Source organism: Alligator mississippiensis, chromosome 4 (genome assembly GCF_030867095.1).
Source record: "Alligator mississippiensis isolate rAllMis1 chromosome 4, rAllMis1, whole genome shotgun sequence".
In the NCBI taxonomy this organism is placed as follows: Eukaryota; Metazoa; Chordata; order Crocodylia; family Alligatoridae; genus Alligator; species Alligator mississippiensis.
In genome coordinates, this window is record NC_081827.1 from 152,852,232 (window position 1) to 152,873,402 (window position 21,171).

The 21,171-nt window shown below is 47.3% G+C and overlaps 1 long non-coding RNA gene across 1 annotated transcript in view; it reads right to left on the reverse strand.

The window, feature by feature from the left end:
- Positions 1 to 3,212: 3,212 nt before the first annotated feature.
- Positions 3,213 to 21,171, reverse strand: part of LOC109286377 (uncharacterized) — a 77,067-nt gene continuing 59,108 nt past the window's right edge. The window contains exon 4 of the long non-coding RNA XR_009461959.1: positions 3,213 to 4,658. This is a non-coding gene — a long non-coding RNA (uncharacterized LOC109286377). The remainder of the gene's footprint in view (positions 4,659 to 21,171) is intronic.

Here is a 21,171-nt window from a genome sequence, read left to right on the forward strand (position 1 = left end):
ATGACATTCCCCCAGGCCTAAGTTTGATGCGCTATATTTATTCTCCTTAGCCTGGGGTTTCTTCTCCCCCTGCCAACAGGTCCCATGTTGCAGCTGGGAGATAGTTTGCCAACACTGTGGGCAATGCAGAATTTGCCATTTCTTTTGAAATTTTCTTTTAGATAGTTTTCTGTGTGTCACTGTGGAACAATGGCAGTTCTTGACAGGTTCAGAGCTGCTGAGGTCTTCAAGTAGGGAGGAGTCTGTGCTTCAGGCTTCATTCAATATAGAGGAAGCCGTCAAGGTCAGTGCATCCATAGCACTGTGGAAGGCATATATGCAAACAGAGAGCAACAAGGTAGGCATAAAGGGCATTGGCAGAATACAGTGCTGAAAGGGCAGGGAATATCTGTGAGCTAGGAGGGTGGTACACTGATAAAGCTGTGAATGCCTCTGTGATTGACCAGTGCTGGAATAACAGCCGGTGGCACCAAGGTGCACTAGCAGGCTGTAGTGGGGAGCCTGTGCTGCCAGTTCAATCATTCTCAGAGCCCCAAGTAAAGAGCCCACAATTCAAAAAGGATGTGGAGAAGCTTGAGAGAGTCCAGAGAAGAGCCACGCGTATGATCAGAGGTCAGGGAAGCAGACCCTACGATGACAGGCTGAGAGCCCTGGGGCTCTCTAGCCTGGAAAAGCGTAGGCTCAGGGGTGATCTGATGGCCACCTATAAGTTTATCGGGGTGACCACCAGTATCTGGGGGAACGTTTGTTCACCAGAGCACCCCAAGGGATGATGACTAGGTCGAATGGTCATAAACTACTACAAGACCGTTTCAGGCTGGACATAAGGAAGAATTTCTTTACTGTCCGAGTCCCCAAGGTCTGGAACAGCCTGCCACCAGAGGTGGTTCAAGCGCCTACATTGAACACCTTCAAGAGCAAACTGGATGCTTATCTTGCTGGGATCCTATGACCCCAGCTGACTTCCTCCCCTTTGGGCAGGGGGCTGGACTCGATGATCTTCCGAGGTCCCTTCCAGCCCTAATGTCTGTGAAATCTATGAAGTACACAAAAATAAAGCTAAGAAAAGAACAAAAACCAAAAGCAAGACCCTTTCTGTGTTCATTGTTTGGGGGCTCTGGATCCCAAGGTCCTGTTTTGACTTAAACCATTGTGCAGTGTATCAGGATCTGGCTCATGGATGGTATTCAGTGTTAACTTTTAGACCTGCCTACACATTTTCTTTTGTGGAGTGTTATGTGTGTGGGAAACTGTTCTCATAATAAAGTCTGGCAGGATGGAACAAGAAAAACATCATGAGAGCCAGTAAATCCCACTGCCTGGTGATCCCCAAACCTTGGGATTGAGGCACCTCTTGGCTTTGGAGCATAGGTTGATCGGGGCTTGCCACTAGAGAAAAGCTGCAGTGATCACTCACAGATACAAACTTGTCATTTAAAGGACTTGTCCAAAGCCAGCAGGTTCTACATATATCTGCTGCAACAACACCCAGCTGCCTATAGACCCCTATGACCCCCTGGAGCATTGAAAATGGTGCCAAGGAGGAGGTGTGGTCACACATTCAGTGAACTGCACAAAATACACAAGGAACAAGCCAAGTCTCTCTGCTCAGTTCTGTAACTGGACATGGGCCACAAGGCCTGTTCCAGAGTCAAGGAGGTCCTGCAGAACTCCAGTCTCATGGGGCATTTTACCTTTGATTTTTTATAGAAGGAGAGTTCAACCAATGCTAAATTGCTCTGACAATCACATCCCATGTGCCATTCACTTGGCCTGCTCCAATGGAACTCACATGATCAAAGTAATCACTAAAGGCAGGTGTAGCTTCTGAGTGGTCAAGGAAAAAAAAAGAAGGTAAATAAATTTGCATATTATCTGTATATCAGGGAAGGCTACAGTTAGATTTGGATACTATCTGCATAACAGGAAGCTAAGGCTAGTTTTTATGAGTAGTGGGAAAATCAGCACTTAAAATGCAGTCTGAAGCTGGCCTACTGAATCTCTTATTTAATATGCATTAGGTGGACCATAATGAGGAGTCTTCTGGCCCACTGGGAGGAAGGCTGCATCCTAACACCCAGGGTGCCCTAGCTGCTACAGCAGCATCCATCTCACTGGTCCACACTCCTGTTTAATGCTTTTCCTCCTGACCCCATAAATTTCCCTGTTTTGGGTATGCATAGGACAAGCTTCCAAAGGATGGCTGGAGAAGACCAGTCTGTAAGACTGAATCAATAACATAGTGGTTGGTGCCCTGTGAAAGGAAGCTGCAGAGGTACAGATGTAATCCTCCTTTGGCTGAGGGAGCCTGGAACCAGGGTTTTTTGCTTCCTGAGCAACTCCCCTAACCATGTAGCCACTGGGGCAAAATTTGGGAGGGCCCCTCTTTCTTTTTCCTTGCTTTAACACCCATAAAGTTTTTGCTTAACTACAATTTCAGGGGTTAACCCCAGGTTAAGCCCCAGGTATGTGCACACAGAGCTGTGCGCTGCTCAATAACTGTGTTGACGCTTGTGCGTCACAAATGGCTGGATAACTGTGCTTACACTTGTGCTTAGGTGGCTGGATAACTGCCATTTGGGTGCATAAAGGGAGATAGGTTTCTCCCCTGTGTGTCACCAACTGGAAAGGATAACATAGTGAAGATCATGCCCTGTGCTGCTGGGAAGAGGTTCCATGAGATGCAATGCAAACAGCTGGGCAGAAGTCTGAATGTGTGGGAATCTTACTGGAAGGGAATTGGTACTGGTCAGATTACTACAAAACTCTCCCCTGGCGGCAAGGTGGTGAGGCTGTGTCTGCCAATGTATTATAATTATAAAACAGTAGGTCTGGCAGGATCCTCAGGAGGTCACACGTAGTCCAACTTCCTACTCAAGGCAAGATTGTCCCTATCTAAACAATCCTAGTTTCTCTAACCTCTTCTGATTCCCCTTTCTAGTCATCTTTTTTTTAATCTGGCCCCCTGGGCCCCTGAGGAAGAGAGGTATATGTAGCTACAAGAAAAGTAGAAAATCAGATGGAATGTGGCTCAGTGGGTGTTGCTCTGGCAGACAGATATTGGGTATTCTTGGTACACATGGATTTCCTGAGAGGTGGAGGTGAGTACAGTGGATGCATCATACTATCTTTGCAGAGCCAACATTATCATATTTTGGGTCCTAAAAGCTAGGTATCTCCATTTCTCTATATTATACATGTTAAGCACTATGTTGAATCCAAAAGAAAAAGATGCACTATTTATTCATATATCACATATACCTTTCCCCTAAAAATTACCCTTCCAAAATTGGGGTACATCTTAAGTGGGAAAGCTGATTTTCTCCCCAGAATAGCAGCAGTGGCATTTCTATTCAAGCAGTGCTGAGGGAGTCCATTGACACTGTGGCTCATTATAATTTACTTCAGTGGGGCCTAACCTTATTGACAGGCATGCCATAAATTATCCCACACTCTCCCTGAGTGCCACTCGAATCTTCTTCCCCTGCCCAATCTGTTGCTCTGCTTTTTGCTCCCTGCTGTGTGCTCCTTACCTAATCTGCTGCTCTGTTTGCTGTCCCATCTGCTGCTGGCCTGCCTGTCCTCTCCTTGATTTGCTGTTAGCTTCACACAGGGGGTGCCTTTGCACTTATAGCCATAGGTTAGCCACCCCTGTATTACTAGATTCCTGCTAATTGCTTTTCACTTAACAAGTGTGACCCACTCTCCTTCACTGATCAAGCTACCTGTTCAGCAGTTACACTAAAGAATTTGCAATTAGCTATTCCTAGTCTCTCTCCATCTATTTCCCAGCCGATGGACTGTTTTTAGCTCTTTTCGCAATCCTAGATCCATTCATGGAGTCCAGTCTTCAGCAGCAGCTATAGTTTCAGCTTTTGGTTGAGCAGCCAAGAGGTGCTCACAGTTCAGTTGTGCAACTGTACCTGTTGCATGAGCAGGAAAAGGGAGGGCAAGTGAACTGAAATTCAGGCTCTGTCCCTGCTGTATGAGCCAATAAATCTGGAAAAATCTTTTTCCTTCACTCTGCCTTTTCACAAACAAGTCTGGTAAGCAAAAAAACCAACCCCCCCTCCCCCCCCCCCCAAAAAAAAAACAAAACACAGTAGCAGCACTGGGCACTACCTTTGGGGGAGGGAGGGGGTACAAAAGCAGCTGTGTCATTATGCCTCTGATGGGAAATTTCAGCCCATAGATCTGTGCAGCACTTGGCTGTTTCTCCTTTGAGAAACATTGGCTTTGGACCAGGAAATGTAAGATGCCTTTGTTACACCATGGCAACAGACACTAAATGATTACCAAATTAACAGTGATGCCCTAACAAAGCCAGGCATGTAGTATGCAGAAATCTGCAAAGAATGAATAGTAGCAAATAAAGGCAAACCTAGAGGCCACAGCACTATTAAAGTCCTGCTGGCCAGAAATGGAAGCCCAGTCGCATGATGCTTTTGGTGCACTTGAGCCCTGACATAGGCCATTCCCCCTCCACAGCTGTGCTCTGATTTGGTGAAAGTTGACAGAAGCAGGTCCAGAGACAACACTAACATAGACATCAATGTTCTCTGCAGGTGATGGGGAGAAGAAGCTGAAGAAGCTGGCCAGGCTCTGATTGCCCACTTGCTGCAACAGAAATCTCTTGTTCAGGGTCCTCTGTCAGGCAGCTGCAGAAAATAAGGAAGAAATCTTTGAAGGTAGCTAGACAAGGCAGTCCCTTTTCATGGTATGCCAAGGTTTGTAAAGCTTTTCTGAGATTTGGAAGATATTTGAATACTTTTGCTCAGTCCTCAAAGTCTGCTGCGACTCTCTTCAAACGCAAACAGTAAAATGCTAGAAGAGTTGGCCTGTTGCCTACTTAGGATAACTGCATTTTAAAAACTGACTTTTGTCTTTTACATTTGCTATGTGATTTTTTTTTATTTGTTTAATTGTTTTCTTTGTTTTTATTTTATTTTTTAAATTTGTAACTGTTTGGGCTGACCCAGGGGTTTTGGGATAAAAGCCAGAAGAGAGAAAAATTCTCCGGTCTTGAATGTGATTCACATTTACACTTACCTAATATTGATAGTTATACAAATTCAGTGAAATTTCTAGAATTTCATTGTTTCATTATAACAGTTAATTAACTTTTTTTGTAATTAGCACAAATACGTAACCTACTGTGCTAAGTACAGACAGTCAAAAAACCTGAGGCTGAATTGATTCGCTGCTTACACGTTAATTTAAACTGCAAAAATTAAACTGAGAAACAACTGGACACATTTACCTTTGATTCAGGAAATGCAGCCACATGCCTGCAGTGGCTCAGGCCACAAGCTGGGGAGTGCCGGAGATGGCTCTCTGGCACTTCCTCTTCCTGCTACCCCTGAGGTCTCTGGGATTTGTGGTCCAGTATCACAGGAGCAGGACTCTGCAGGGTTGCTCATAACTTCTTCTTCCTGCTTCCAGGTGCCTCTGGGACTTGTAGTCCAGAGTCTCAGCCAGCAGTAACTTTCAGTAAGTTTAGTAGGGCAGCTCTGTACTGGGGGAAGGGAGGGTTAACACCCTGCCCCCCCTTGTTGGCCCCAGACCCCAGCCAGGGTTTGCCGGGGGGGGGGGGCAGTTCCTGCCTCTTTTCTTCCCCCTCCCCCCAAACCCTTCTCTGCTACAGCAGACAACACAGCACAGCACAGCCCAGGGCTGAAAAGCATACTGGGATGCTGGGGGACTCTGATTTAACTTGAACCAGGAAGGGGTCTAGGACAGAAGTTTAATTTGACCTAAATCAGTTGCCTGATACTACATTCAGCCAGGTTTATCTTAAACCATTTTCAGCTATTTTGAAACCGGGTTATGCGCACTAAGCTTCTATTCTATTACAGATTTAAATCAGTTTCTGATTATTTAAACCAATTTATGTGTATCTTCTGTCCCTAGCCTTGACTATGAAAGGCTCTCTCTTTCCTATTCTAATGAATTAATGCTTATAATATTTTACCATTATTTGATAGTATTTGACTGGTAAATTGGACAAGTATTTTTGATAGGTCAAATTCCTTTATAAGAGAATGAAAATCATATTGTCCCAATGATAAATTTACCCTGCATATATGTCAGATTCAATATTGAGGAAAATAGCTTTTTCCTTGAATATAAATCAGTAACCACAGATGAAGATCTTAAATTGCTATTGCTCTTATGAAATCCTCCAGGAGGATCAAATATCTAGGAAAGGACCCAAAGGGTTAAATGCATTAAAAATACTAAAATAAAAACTACCCTGAAAAAATATCTGACTTGGTATTTTCACTACGTGCACCAGAAATACTGCAAGGACAAAAACCAAGACAGTTGGGGGTTCAATTATAGGCCAGACTGGTATATACATCAGGTGTAATTTTTAGGGTTCTTTTAGAGGCAAAGAGAAGGTAGACATAATCAGAATAGTAAAGTATTTCTGCTGTAAGGTTAGTCAGTAAAACATTTAAAAAAATGAAGAAAGAACTCAAAGTGCATTTTGAAAAACAATTTCTTGCCACGGAAGATTTGCCATGGGTTTCCAGGGAAAGCTTTTCCTGCTCCCTCCCACTAATGGAAAATGCCTCCAGCAGGGCAGGTATACTGGGTTCATATTGGGAAAGAAACCTGCACTGAACTCTTGAGAACGGGCTCCACCCTGGCAGTACACTCATAGGCCTGAGTCACAGGAGACATGAATCAAGACATTTGCATTTTTTTCTATTGCCGCCTTGAATATGTAAAGGCTCTGGGATCCTTGGAGAAAAGGAGAGATATAAGCCATGTGTGAATTACTATCAACTTCAGCATTGGAAGCTGCCTGCCCCCATATGCTTTCCTGATATGCACTTTCCTGATTCCTTAGCATAGTGCAGGGACAGTACACAGAAGCTGTGGCTTCAATTGCTACTATAGGAGATGATCCCCACATTGCAGGTAAGTTCTTGCCACACTTCACTGCATCACTAAGCCAGTTGCACCAGTAGAGACCCATATTTATATTCAGCTTGGGCTTGGAAGTAACAATGAGTTTTATGGGTCTTGGCCTACTAGATAGTCCAGGTTAAAAACCAGCAAGGGCCATAGAGATCGATAATCCCCTTGGGAAGTTCATGCAATGACTAGGTTTTGCCAAGCTTGCCTGTTGCTACATTTTTCCTTATTAGCAATAACAACCACACACTTTCTTCAGGATCCAGCCCCATTTTGTGTAGCTCCTCATGCCCAGCCCTGTACACAGAAGAGTTCACAATGTAATTTGAGTTAGGACACAACGGGCATGTGTAAGAGCTACCCAGAGGAGTGAGGGTAAGGACCAAGGTGAAGGGAGCACATGGCTGCATGGCCCCTCAGTGCTCCCCTAGCATTGGTGGTGCTTTGGGGGGAGCATAGAGGGGCATGTCCACCTCCTCCAGATTTCTGCACCAACAGTAGGGCATGGGGCTACAGCCTGGCCAGAGCCAGGGCACAGCAGCAGCAGGGGGGGGGAAGGAAGGTGGGGGGAGAGCCAAATTTCTGTGCCAATAGTGGGGCATAGAGAAAAGGAAGACGCAGCCAGACTCAGCACCCAGCAGCAGCAGCGATGGTGCGGAGTTGTGCCACTGCACTGCATTGGCAGTGTGGAGCTGTGCCCTGCCACTGTCAGCACCTACATGTCGCCTATGTCCCCTAGCATGGATCTGGTGTGTATTAGTCATTTGTCCTGGGCTCATACCCCACCACCATTCTCCATAGGCTACTTACTTTCTGCCTTACAGTACAAGAAGTGGGTCTCAGAAAGAGATCTGAAGGAGGACCAGGTAGCAACAGGATGGAGGGATTTTGGGCAAGTGTTCCAGTAAAGAGGTGGTGAAAGGAATACCAGTGAGAGGCACGTGGGGAAGGCAGACAAATAGCTTATCCCCTTCCCTGTACACATGACAGGCTGGACTCTTAACAGGTTTTAGTGTCATGTTTTCTTGGGCCCCAGAAAATCTACCTCCCAAGCTAGCCTCTGTCTCTTGGCTGGAGATGATGCAAACAGTGGTAAAAGTCATGGAGGCCCGACTTTTATGCCAGCAGATCAGCTAGGCATCTCAGTGGATGTCAGTGCTGGGTAGGGCTGTGTGAAGCTTTGGTCTCTGATTCGATTTGATGGAGATTCGGCCCAATTTGGTGGCTGAATCTCCAAATCTGAATCGAATCAGAGGACCCTTTAATCTCTCCAAATTGAATCAGAACCCTCTGAATTGATTCGGAAACATTCGGAGATAGACACAGCTTTAAATGTTTTTTCTGCATACCTCTAGGTAGCAGGAAGCTCATGAATGCTGTGATGCTGGGGCAGATGGAGTGTCCCACAGAAGCATGGGGGGCTCCCCTGTGCACTCGGCAGCAGACCCAAAAGTGGACCAAAAGCACTTCTGGTCCACTTCTGGGTCCACCGAAGAGCGCGCAGGGAGGCCCCACTGTACTCCCCCGGCTTGGCGACTGGTGCCTCCCGGGTCTGGGGGGGGGCACCCGGGGTCCCCCCACAGCCAATTGCTGAGCCAGGGGGATGTGGGGGGCCCCCCTGCACGCTCCCTGATGGACCCAGAAGTGGACCGAAAGTATTTCCAGTCCACTTGCAGGTTCGCCACGGAGCATGCAGGGGGAAGGGCGGGGGTCCCACACTCCTGTGGGACTCTCCATGCACCCCAGCATCTCAGCGATCACAAGCTGCGCCTGGTACCTCGAGGTACGTAGAAAAAATATATAAAGTTGTATCTATGGCCGAATCGCTGATTCTCCAAATCAGCATCAGATCTTCAGATTTGGCCGAATTGAATTGGGGATAGCTATCTGAATCAATGAATTGAATCACTGTCCCTGATTTGGGCCGAATCCAAATCTGAATCGAATACGGCCCTTTTCGCACACCCCTAGTGCTTGGGTCAGACACTTGACCAGCCCTGGAGAGCTAATGTAGTAGCAGAGATCAGGGTAAATGCCCTGTGTTCTCCCTGGGCTGTAGAAATCTGAATCACAATGGGAAAGATGGAGAAATCTTGAGCTGACGGTCAGACGCAATCACCACAAGTGTGACCAAAACTTTGGATATAAGTCTATTGCCCTTTGTGTGTTTCTATGGCAGTTTTCTAGCCATGTAAAGGACATTTGGCACTTATGTACAGCTTGTGGTTTCATTACCCCTGTACTGTAAACACATAAGCATGGGCTGAGCATGGGCAATAGAACATATACTGGCCCAGCCAGGTACATGGCAACATATACAAGCCCATTCTGGATATGTAAGTATAAGTAAGTCATCGAAGTCAAACCAACTAGAGGGGAAAAAAATTCTTGTGACCAACAGGCATTAATTAGACAGGGGAGGTGGACTTCTTACCCAGGTTTAGTCTTAGTAGCTGAGTGTCTAGGCTCCTGGCCTAGAAAGCAGGAGACCTAAATTCTAGACCTCCCTTCAACCAACAGTGGATTGAGCACAGTGCTTTAACTACTGGGCTACAGGTTAGGCAGTGTTTAATGCCTTGCCTAGCACTCCTTTTGGTGCCAGGAAGAAATAAAAAGCAAGCCTGAGCTTGTGTGGCTCTGTAAAACAGCTGCTGCTATGGATGGGCTGGTGTGCTGCACTCTAGGCTGGACCCTTGCTTCCCAATTGGGGCAGAAACTCCCACACTGTACTACTTTCCATTCATTTTATCCGGTGACTTAAATGCTAGGTGCCAGGTGTGGATCCAGAGGGGCTGCAGTGGGGCAGTTGAACCCTCCTTTGATTACTGCTGCATTATATCAGGCAGCACTGGGGAGCCTTTCTAGCACATCTGAGGGAGTCCAGTCTCCTCTTGTTCCCAGTAGGAGGTTGAGGGACCTGGAGAGATGGAAAGGGGGCTAGGGACAGGGGCAGGCCTGGTGATCTAAAGGGGAATTAACCTCCGCACAGCTCCTGGGGAACGCTCCATCCCCTTCACTTGCAGCAATGAGGGAGCTAACTGCCCACAGCAGCCAGCATTGAATGGGTTAAGTGGGAGGCTCTGGGGTACCCCTCCTCACACCCCCTCGTGGGGCCTGCACTGCTGCTGCAGAGAAAGAGCAAAATGCCTGCAGGAGGCCAGCGGGAAACAGGGTAAGCAACACGGAGTCCCTAATGGGCTCCCAGGGCGAGCACCAAACTCCTGGGCATCAGTCCATCCCCTCCCCCAAACACAACCCCTGCTGCTGCTGCAGTGGGGGAGCTGTGCCTGCTCTGTGCTTTTTAATTCTGTCCTAGTTCTTCTCTTCCCAGCGGTGTTAATTCCACGTGCGCTATTTTACTGCCTTCTCCATCCCACTTCTCCCCTCCTCAGCCCCTGTGCTGCTAACATCGCTTTTTGGCCTCTTGTGGGCTCAGATCAAGCGTAGTGGCTTCTTAACCTGGCAGGGGAAATACCATGTATCTGTGTCCAAGAAGGCAGTTTTCCTGAACCGCAGCACAGGAAAACTGCTCTTCTGGCGTGGTTCAGCACCCGCCGAGGTGCAATGGCTTTAAGCCCAGTTTATGGGAATGGGAGTCTCCTCCCTTGCTTGCTCTGAGGGCCTTATGACTAAGGACAAGCAAAACTCAGGGGCATCCGAACCCCAAGCCTCCGGGTCTGGGCCTGCAAGTAGGATGCCCGCCAAAGGATTTGGAAACATCTGAAGCCTGAGGTGTGGGTGGAGGATGTTTGCCGGTTACGGTTATGGACTTTTGGATTTTGAATTAGTTTTGGCTAATTTGGCCTCGGCTACAAATTAAACAAAAAATATATTTATCTATATCGATATAGATAGATATCTATCTATCTATAGATATAGATATATTCCTGGGAGGGGGTGAAGATTGTGCACCCTCTGCAAAGCTCCTTGGGGAAGAAAGGGGGTTGTTGCATGCGCAGCTCTTTCCCCTGCACAGCCAGCCAGGCTCCACACCTGCCTCTGGCTGCACAAAGAGTAGCATCAGTGAAAGCCCTGGCTTGCCTTTAAAGGCAGTAGCTTGAAATTTAAGGTGTCCTAGAGCAGGGGTGTCAAACATAGGGCCCACAGGCTAGATCTGACCCATGAAGCCATATGATCTGGCCTGTGGGTCTGTGGACCAGCCTCATGCATGGGGCACATGCTAGACCTGGCCCTTTGTGCTGCACACAGCATAGGTGGTTGGTTTGCAGTGTGTGCATGTGGCATCCTTCCCAACCGGCTCTGTAGCGCATGGAGCCGATCCAGCCCATGCGGCTTGCAGCACACAGCCCCATAGCTTACTCCGCACATATTGTGGGCTGGACCCAGTGCTGCATGGAGGACTGGCCCCAGAGCTAGTGTGCAAGGCCTGTCTGGTGCCCATGCCCTGAACTGACACCTCTGTGGTGTTCAGTGCCGGGTCTAGCCCAGAAATCACATGCAGTACAAGCCCTAGAGCGGGGCTGGACACTGTTGGCTTGGCATGCAGGCTGGACTCAGTACTGTGGGTACTGCATGTGGCCCGGGAGCAGTCCCAATCAGGCTGACTGACCAGCCCTGAGACCCTTATTGGACGTGTGCTTCTGGATGAGTTTACCATCTCTCCACACATGACCCCCCCCACAGTCCCTTTCATTACACTGGCTGCATCTACACAAGACACTGCCTATGCAGTTGTTACTGTACAGTTGCGCTGACGAACAGCTTTTTTGTTACACTGACTATGCAGTATCCCAAGACTACTGCATAGTAGCACTGTGTCATAGGTTCTGCCATGCGACGCTATGGTAGTCTTGGGGTACTGCGCAGTCAGTGTCTTGTGTAGATGTGGCCTCTGCAGAGAAAGTTGTTGCAGTCCCGCGCCTTGTAGGTCTCACTCAGTTGTGCTGCTATTTACTGTTCTTGAGGTTGAAAGTTACTGTAAAGTCAACATTGTTTTAATGCTTGTCTTTCTCTACTGCAGGGATTGTCAACCAGGGGTACATGTACCCCTGGGGGTACTTGGAAAGGTCCTAGGGGGTATGTGCAGGCGGGTGGGGATGGAGTGCCGCCACCCATCGCCCCATGCAGCTGCCTCCCAGAAGCAGGGCCGGGGGCACAGGGGGCAGGGCACCGCAGCCCCTCTGTGACCTGCACAGGCGCTGCTTGTTCAGCTTGACGCGGGTGGGGGGTGAAGCGCACACATGACAGCCGCCACCACCACACACCGCCCCATGCTGCTGCCACTCCACAGCCAGCCGTACCCCTGCTCTGTGTCTGGCTGATGGAGGTATACTTATTAAAAAAGGTTGAAAACCCCTGCTCTACTATACTGTGCTAGATTTTGTTTTAGGCAGACAAGGTTATTTGGATAAATCTTTTATCTTTTATTAGACCAACTCAAATAGTTGGAAAAATTCTTAGCAAGATTTCAGGGATAAATACCCTTTGTCAGGCTGAGGAAGTATCTGCAGTTGGTGTGTGCTCTTCGTGGATGGAATGAATAGTAAAGAATCCGGCTGGAAGAGCGCATACCAACTGCAGATGCTTCCTTAGTCTGACAAAGGGTATTTATCCCTGAAATCTTGCTAAGAAGAATGTTTCCAACTATTTGAGTTGGTCTAATAAAAGATATCAGATTTACTCAAAGAACCTTGTCTGCCTATGTTCTTAGACCAACACGGCTACTACTTATACCCTGTAACGTGGAAGATTTTGTTTTAGGAATATGAATAAGAGGTGTACATTTAATTTAGTGACTAATGAAACAATGTCTTTTGATAATTACTTGCCATTTGGTGTGTTTTTTATAGCAAATGGATCCACATTTCAATAAATTTGAATTTTTATCTTCCTTTGATTTTAAACTGAATAATAGCCCCTGTGTCCCTAGCAAAGCTTCTAGTTTATTTGTAATGGAAAAACAGTATGTGTTGTGTTATATGTGATGGCAGTCCACATTATCTGCACCCCACTTTTCAAAATTTTAGATCTGCATATGCAAGCACGGTGATGGGAAGCTGAAGATGAGGTTTAAAGCCCTCCCTGGGCCAGGGAGGCCTAAAACCTGTGTTTCCTGCTTCCTGGGCCACTTAAAAAAACCGAAAAACAAAACACTGCTCTTTCCTTCCTTACCCTAATTATTTATCTGAGCATAATATATATTTCTATATTTGGCTTCATGGAGCAGGATTGGAGGGGTGAAAGTAGGGGTTGTGTACAAGTGCTTGCAGATATAAAATGCAGCCAGGACAAGGGGAATTTCCCATCTATATTTGGCTTCATGGAGCAGGATTGGAGGGGTGAAAGTAGGGGTTGTGTACAAGTGCTTGCAGATATAAAATGCAGCCAGGACAAGGGGAATTTCCACTGGGAGACGCACACAGTTTGAAGAAGCCTTTGAAGCTGGTGAACAGAAAGCATGAAAATGCCAAAATCTTGGAACTTCAGTGAATGGTGGTGGCTGGGCTTGTTCTGTAAGCATCCTGTTGTCCTGCCCCCACCTCCTGCAGTCTCCATAGACATCCCCTGCCCTCTGCCTTTCTAGCCCTCCTCTTTTTTCCTCCATGCCTTCCTTTTCTCTATAATTCATCCTCAGTATATGGAGATATTTTAAAAGAAAAGAACCCTGCCCCAAGCAGGCGTGGTGTGCTGAGCCACTAATGGCTTCATGGCTTTCATGTACCAGAGGAGCATCATAATTATGCAGTTAAAAGGCACAAGGTCTGAAATCCTCTTAGATTTAGGCTTTGTCTGTCTTTTGCTTTCATGCAGGGCCAGAGGAGAGAGGCTGATCTGGGGAGCCTTGCATTAGTTTCCTTTCACAATCTAATTGAAAATGTCACTGTTCAGATTCAAGAGGAGCTCAGGGACTGGAGCAGCCTGCGTGCCCTTCCCCCCATACATTTTCTTAGTTGTCTGCGTATCTGTCTGCAGTCTAAAGAGCCCTTATATAATAGCTAATCCATAGAAGAAGGATTGAGGAGGGGGAGATCTGGCCTCCATCTGTGTATTGTTGTGCAGATCTGGAACTGATGGGGGGGATGGGGGACGGAGGGGTATGGAGAGAGCCTGGGCAGTGACAGCCGCTTGTAGCTAATCTCTCCTGAAGGGTCTTTGATGAGCAGGGAGCCTGGTTTTCTCTGTTTAAAAATTGCAAATTCTCTGATTAACCCCCCCCCCCCCCCCAATTCGTGATTAAAGTTAAATGCCACTATATATATGTATCAATTTAACACAATGTTTTATTGATATATTTACAATTTAAAGCAATTTGGCAGCCTACCAGTGCCTCAATCACTATAATAAAATAAATTCTAAGGACCTATAAATTTTGGTATTTGATTTTGGGTTTTTTATCATAGAAAATCAGAGCTCCCCCTGCTCCCTTCGCTCACCAAGGCACAGGTCCAGGCCCCTCACTCCCAAGGCACAGCTCTCTAGGTGTGCTGGTGCCCCTCACTCTCAGCCCCAGTCTTGCCAACTCCATCCCTTTGGGGACCACAACACCCCCCCTCCTCCCCACTTACTTGCAGGGAGCTGCTCTCCAGGATGCGTGATAGCTGCCTGGTATGCACATGGAGCCCCCTGCCTGACTGCCCTTCTCCCACTCCCCCCAGCCCCTTGCAGGCTGGAACTGAAAAATCTGCATGTTTCTCCGTGAAAATGAAAAATCTGTGTTTTTCTTGGTTGAAAGGGAAAAGGTACATTTTTTTCTGTTTTTCCGCTGGAAACAGAAAACCTGAATCCCTGCTAATGAGGTGCTTTGGGTTGGAACAACCTCACCCATTTGATTCCAGAGGGCTCCCAAAACCACCTTTCCAGTCTGCTCTAATGGTACCCCATAATCCAGCCATCAGGCCCAGGAAAGGGCAAGCTGTTCAGCCATTTGCATGAGACATTGAGAATTAATGGAAACACTTTTATCTGGGAAGCAAAATAGTTCCCATGCTGCCACAGTGGGGTTTACTGTGTATGTAGTGCAGGCCCGGGTACTGCAGGCAGCCACCTGCTGCACTTCACTCCTGAAGAGCTGATGCTGCCTCAGCTCCAACAGTGTAACACTGAACCCAGGCCCAGGTGGATTCAGCATGGAAAAATGGGGGCTTGCAGTAGCTTTGTCGGCCCCGTGCTGCATTCTGAAGCCACTCAACAGGCTCTGCAGTAGGTTAATGCTTTATGTCTATGCTGCATATTGGCTAAACAATGTAAAATTTCCACAATTTTGAAAACTGATCAATGATATAACAAAATGTAAAGAACTAGCTAAACACCAGGTGCCTTGCCTCCATTGCTTAGAGGCCTGCTCCTGGAACTGAGAGTACTTGCTATGTTTGAGTCGTGGCAGAAATTCTCACGGCCCCAGGTCCAGCCTAGAAAATCCCCATGCTGCTGCCCTCCGGCACATGCCGCTAGATTCTTTCTCTGGAGCAGGAGTATGGTCAGAGCTGAGATGTGAGTCTGATAATCTGTATATCCAGATCAGGTGGGGTTTGTTCCTTTCAGCTATATTTTTAATTGGTGGCAGATGCCTAGAGCTTGGGAGAGACATCCTTACTGCTTAACATTCAAATCGATATTAAAGATCATGTTATTGGCATTCCTCCTCTGGGTAGCATTGCTCCCTGCATCAGACCCTTAGTACCTGCCCAATCTTGCATTGTTTGAGGGTTCCAGCAGAGGAAAGGACCTGAGCAATCAGTCCCTCTCTGGTGGATGAAAGTTCAGATCTGTAACTGGAATGGAGGATGCAGCATCCTTGTGATGGAACTTGCCTTTTGGCAGTGGTATTGGTTACCTGCATTTCCACAGAAGCACGCTTTATTTGTATGACAGGCAGCACACTTGAGGTCCTTTAGCCCCTTATCAAGGAATTTTATTATGAGCCTATAAGGCAGGAGACATGGGGACTAGACAGTTGCTCCAAACCAGGTGCTGCTCACAGCTGTTCAGAGAGCTGTTGTTCCCCTCCTGTCTTCCTTTCAAAGGCCTCTTCAGTCAGTTTGTGGGATACTTTGACCCAGGCAACTTTCCATATGTGTGTCAGTATTTGTTAGCATCAGCTCCAAGCCAGATGAGCAAATAGGCCAGCTGCATCTCAAAGGTCAGCTGCATCATGGCTCTGCTCCCCAGACACTTCCTCCTGGTTAATCCAGAGCAGAAGAAGTTAAAACAGGATGTTCAAATCCTGGAGTAGCCTAGTGGGGTAAGTTCTCATGTGACCTGGGAACTGCCCAGGGCAGTGTGGAAATTGCCCAGCAACCTGAGCAAAATAGTATCTCAGGAGTATCTCGGTACAGGGCAAGTTACATCCCAACAAGTGTGCACTGATAGCGCTGTAGCAGAAGCTCTGAGCAAGGCTTCATCCCAATCAGCTAAAATAGGTTGAAAGGCAATCTGTTTCTTTCCTCCATGGCACTGAAGCATTGGCTGACAAAATACCTTTGATCCTGTGACTAGTTAGTATTTTGTTGCTTCTTCCTGTCTTTCCCCTTCTTGGTAGCAGAGAGCCCTTATGATAAAAGTTCCTTGTGTTAAATTCCTGCTCTTCATTTCCCAACACTTCACTATATAGCGTGGGCAGCCCATGTGCTCACAGGGCAGGTCTACAGAGCACAAGGTTCACGACCAGAACTAGTTAGTACTGGTAAATGCAGCCATCAAGTTTGTGGCTTGGGTGGCAGCATGCACAGAGCATGCAAAAGTATCTCTGTACAGCACTGCCTTGTGCTGTGCACACGTAAATGCATTTGAATTGAGAACAAGACATGCCAATAGCAGGTAATGGCAGCTGATCTTTGATTCTTTCTGGGCTATATTAACTGTAACTATATTTACTGCACAGTAGTGCCAGCACACAGTTTTTTGTGACGATCACTGCACAGTAGCCTAATAACACTGCCCAGTAGCTTAGCATGGTTTTTGACCAGCCAGCTACTGAGCAGTGTTATTAGGCTGTCATGCAGTAAGTGTCTCTCGTGTAGATGCGCCCTCTTTCTCTCAATGATTGTCATTGTTTCTGGACTCTTGCTGTGAGTTGGGTGCCTGGTCGCCTTTTCTGTTCTCCCTCCTGTGTTGAAGATTTCTTTCTAAGGCTTTTGAGACTCTGGAATTCACTCTGGGTCTTGGTGTAAAATAATCTGAATTCAGTTGTTCTCTGTGGATATTGCAAAAGATAATTGATTGACAGAGAAGTTGGTGAAGGCAGAGGGATGTTTCCTTTATGGTGAAAGGGTTTCTCCTGGGCTAAGTTTCTGTAGGTTTGATAGTTGCAATGCTACTGAAATTTAATTATGCTTGTATATAATTAATTATATTAGCAAGTCCAGAGGCTTACATAGGCATCTTTATAATTTTAAATCTAGATACATAAATATAATGAGTAATCAGGTCTGTACTGTACTGCAGTCCCCTCCCCCCACCCCAACACTGCAGGTGGCTTGCTGAGCACAGCATCTTCCCCATACATAGTAGCAGGCAGCCTAGAGCTATGGCTAGTCCCGGCAGCACCTGCTAGGAGTGAGCAGGACCCAGCAGGTGTATGTTCTTGGCTCAGTGCTGTCCTGGCAGGGATGGTGCTGTGTAGACAGGCACAAACCTGGCTCCCTGCTCTGTGGCTACTGGAAGAGCCCAAACTGTCATGCTTCCACCCTTCAGCAATCAAAACAAGGGCCTGCCTGGTATGCTGCTTTGATGGTTGCCTTTTATTTTTTTGCTCTTGTTGGGGCAGTGCCGAAACTGAGGAGGCAATTTGCATTCCTGAGAGCAAGGTGTACCTGGTGACAGGGGAGGAGCTCTGCAAGCACAGCCTTGTGAAATCAGCCAAGCTAAGAGTCATCCCTAGGCATGGGCCCTTGTGTAGGGTGAAGGGGCTTAAGTAGGATATAAGTGGTGCAAAGACTTATAGGTGTGTTTCACCCTGGGAGGACACATGGAGCAATGCATTGTGCAGAGCAATGCATTGTGCAGAGGTTTCAACATTTTTGCAAGGGGGAGAGCTGTTGCAGTCACCGGCAGTGCGTGCCTTGTTGCTTATCGGATCTCACCTTTAGTCGGTGGTCCCCAGATTTTGCTGACTGGTTCTGGCTCCCAATACTAAGAAGTGGCATTCTGCAGGCAGTGTCAGCTTTTTATTTTTGGGGGCCATAAGCAATGTTGGAGGGTCCTGCAGGCAACACTCTGCCAGTGAGCCATGAGCTGGTTCCCATGCTGTAGATGGGCAGTAGCATTGCTCTGTCACAGAGGTGTTAGAAGGATTTAAGTGCCCAAACCACTAAACTATTGCAGCTAAAAAGCAATAGCGGCACTCCTCTCCCTGGTGTCTAATATGGGCTTTGGCCAGAGAGAATATTGTGACTTGTGCTCACCCAGTTATGCATGTCCAAAACCACATACCTTCCCAGCCAGCGTGCAGCCCACTGTGCATGCTCATTAGTGATGTGGATATATAAGCATCCAAACTGCATGCATGGGGACTAGAATCTCAAACTGCTTAAGTGCCAAAAAGGCAGTTAGGCAGCTGGAAAACTGCCATTTGGGTATGTAGAGTGAACTAGGATCCTGCCCATATTCTTCTCCTCCTCCCCTCCCCTAGTAATAGTATGACTTCTGTGTAATAATGTGACTCCAGGAGCTGGTGCTTTAAACCCCCCCCAAATATTTCAGTTCACAACAGTATTGGAAGCCCAACAAGAAGCTGTTCTGATGTAATGGTAGTACAAGAGGAATGGCAGCAGACCAACGTGGAAGCGTAAGGAGCTTCTAGGATGCCTCAAATGGAAAAGGAAAATATACAGGCAATGGGAAGACAGGCAGGCCACCAAGGAAGCATTCCAGAAAATAACAAGAACTTGCAGGGGGGAAAAAAATCATGATGGCAAAAGTAAAAAAGAGCTTCACTTGGTGAAAGAAGTTAATGACAACAAGAAGAGGTTCTATGACTACATTGTTCAGAAAAGAAAGACCTAGGAAATTGTAGGTCTGCTTAAATAGCCAGGACAAACTCTTAACAAAAGACGCGAAGTAGGCAGAGCTTCTCAACAACTACTTTGACAGTCTCAGTTTTCATAAAAATATTAACCGGCACCCTGACAAACTGAGGGATGAAATAAATTAAAGAGAGAGCTTTTGATGGATTTAAATGAATTCAGGTAAACAGCCTGTTGAACTTCATCCCAGGGTACTGAAGGAACTGGCATGGGAGATCTTGGAGTCCTTGGTAATATTTACAGATTCACGAGAAACAGGTAGGGTGACCACCTTTTTAAAATATAAAGTGGGACACATGCCTACCTCCTGCTCCTCCCCCTCCACTGGCGGCATGGCTGGAGCGGAGCCAAGTGGGGCAGGGGCAGATATGGACTGCCCGCTGTGGGCTCTTGACTTCCGCCCTGCTGCCTTTCCCCCCGGATCCCCGCACCAGCCACGTGCCCCCTGCCTGTCCAGCAGCAATGGGTGGCACAACTCCATACCAGCCTGGCTGCTGCTGAGCGGGCAGGGGGCGCATCGCCATGGCTGTGCAGGGCCCCCAGGGGGAGGGCAGCAGGCAGGGAGAAGCTGTGGTGCGTGGCCAGCCAGACACCGATGGGGGCGGAGCGGAGGTGTGGCACATGGTTAGCTGGACACCGATGGAGAGGGGTGGCACACGTGCAGCCACATGGCATTTTGGGCTGGAGCCACCCCCCTGCCTGGCTGGAGCCATGCTCCCCATCTCTCTGTGTCTGCACAGGGGGCATGGCTTCAGCCCAAAATGCTGCAGCACACCTGGATGTGCCTGATGGCACACCAATGTGCTACTGCACACCGGTTTGGAAATGCTGCCCAGAGGACTGAAAAAGCATCAGTGTAGCATTTCTCTTTAAAAAAGATAAAAAGGAGGACCCAGGGAACTATAGGCCTGTTAGTTAATATCTGGGAAATTACTGGAGTATATCATAAGGAAGTCCATTTGCAAGCATCTAGAAAATGAAAGGCTTATTACAAACAGCCAGCATGGATTTACTATGAACAAATTATGCCAAACAAACTTGATCTCCTTTTTCAAACAGATAACTGGTTTGTTGTTGGGCAGATGAAGGGAATGCTGTGGATATAGTGCATCTCGGTTTCAGCAGGGTTTTTGACAAAGTCCCGCATGACCTTCTTATAAACAAATTAGAGAAATGTAGGCTGGACAAAACTACTACAGGGTGGATAGACTACTGGCTCAATAGCCCCAAGCAAAGGTTCATTATGAATGGATCCATGGAAGCATGGTATGAGGTTTTGAGTGGAATCTCACTGGGGTCTGCCCTGGGCCCTGTCAGGGTCCACAGAGGTGTTAGGCCTCGTGGTTGGAGCCAGGGGTATTACCGGCATCTGTAGTTAGGGGGGCAAGCCAAAGTCAAACTGAGGTTCATGCACTGAGCCAAACGAGTTACCAGAAGCAGATGTCAGGAAGGAAACCAAAGTCAAACCAGAGTTCACATGTCATGCCAGCGGCATCTCAGGGGTTTGTGGCTCTTTTATGGGTGCACAAAACAAGTCCTGCCATATGTTTCACTCCTTCCCCACTAAACCCAGTGTATCTAAGGCAGGGTAGATTTGCACCTGAGAGACTAACTAAATCAGATGCAAAAGCTTTCAAAAACAGTGGTTTACTTCTAATGAAGAAACTGGACCTTTTCAGCCTCCGCAAGAGAAGGTTGAGAGGTGACCTTGTGGCTGCCTATAAGTTCATCACGGGGGCACAGAAGGGAATTGGTGAGTATTTATTCACCAAGGCACCCCCAGGGGTTACAAGAAACAATGGCCACAAGTTAGCAGAGAGCAGATTTAGATTGGACATTAGGAAGAACTTGTTCACAGTTAGAGTGGCCAAGGTCTGGAACGGGCTCCCAAGGGAGGTGGTGCTCTCCCCTACCCTGGGGGTCTTCAAGAGGAGGTTAGATAAGCATCTAGATGGGGTCATCTAGACCCAGCACTCTTTCCTGCATATGCAGGGGGTCGGACTCGATGATCTATTGAGGTCCCTTCCGACCCTAACATCTATGAATCTATGAATCTAAGAAGCATCTACTGAAAGCATATGGATGTCTGATTTATTTAGTCTATTGGGTGCAAATCTACCCAGCTTTCTACCCTTCCTAGATCTGCAAGGTGTATGGACATCGGGGATGTTCTTACTTTTGCCAACCACATGAAAGCTACCTTCAGATGGCAGGATTCCTTCAAAGTGAAATTCCTCTGTTCCTTTGCTTGTAAATAAATGTC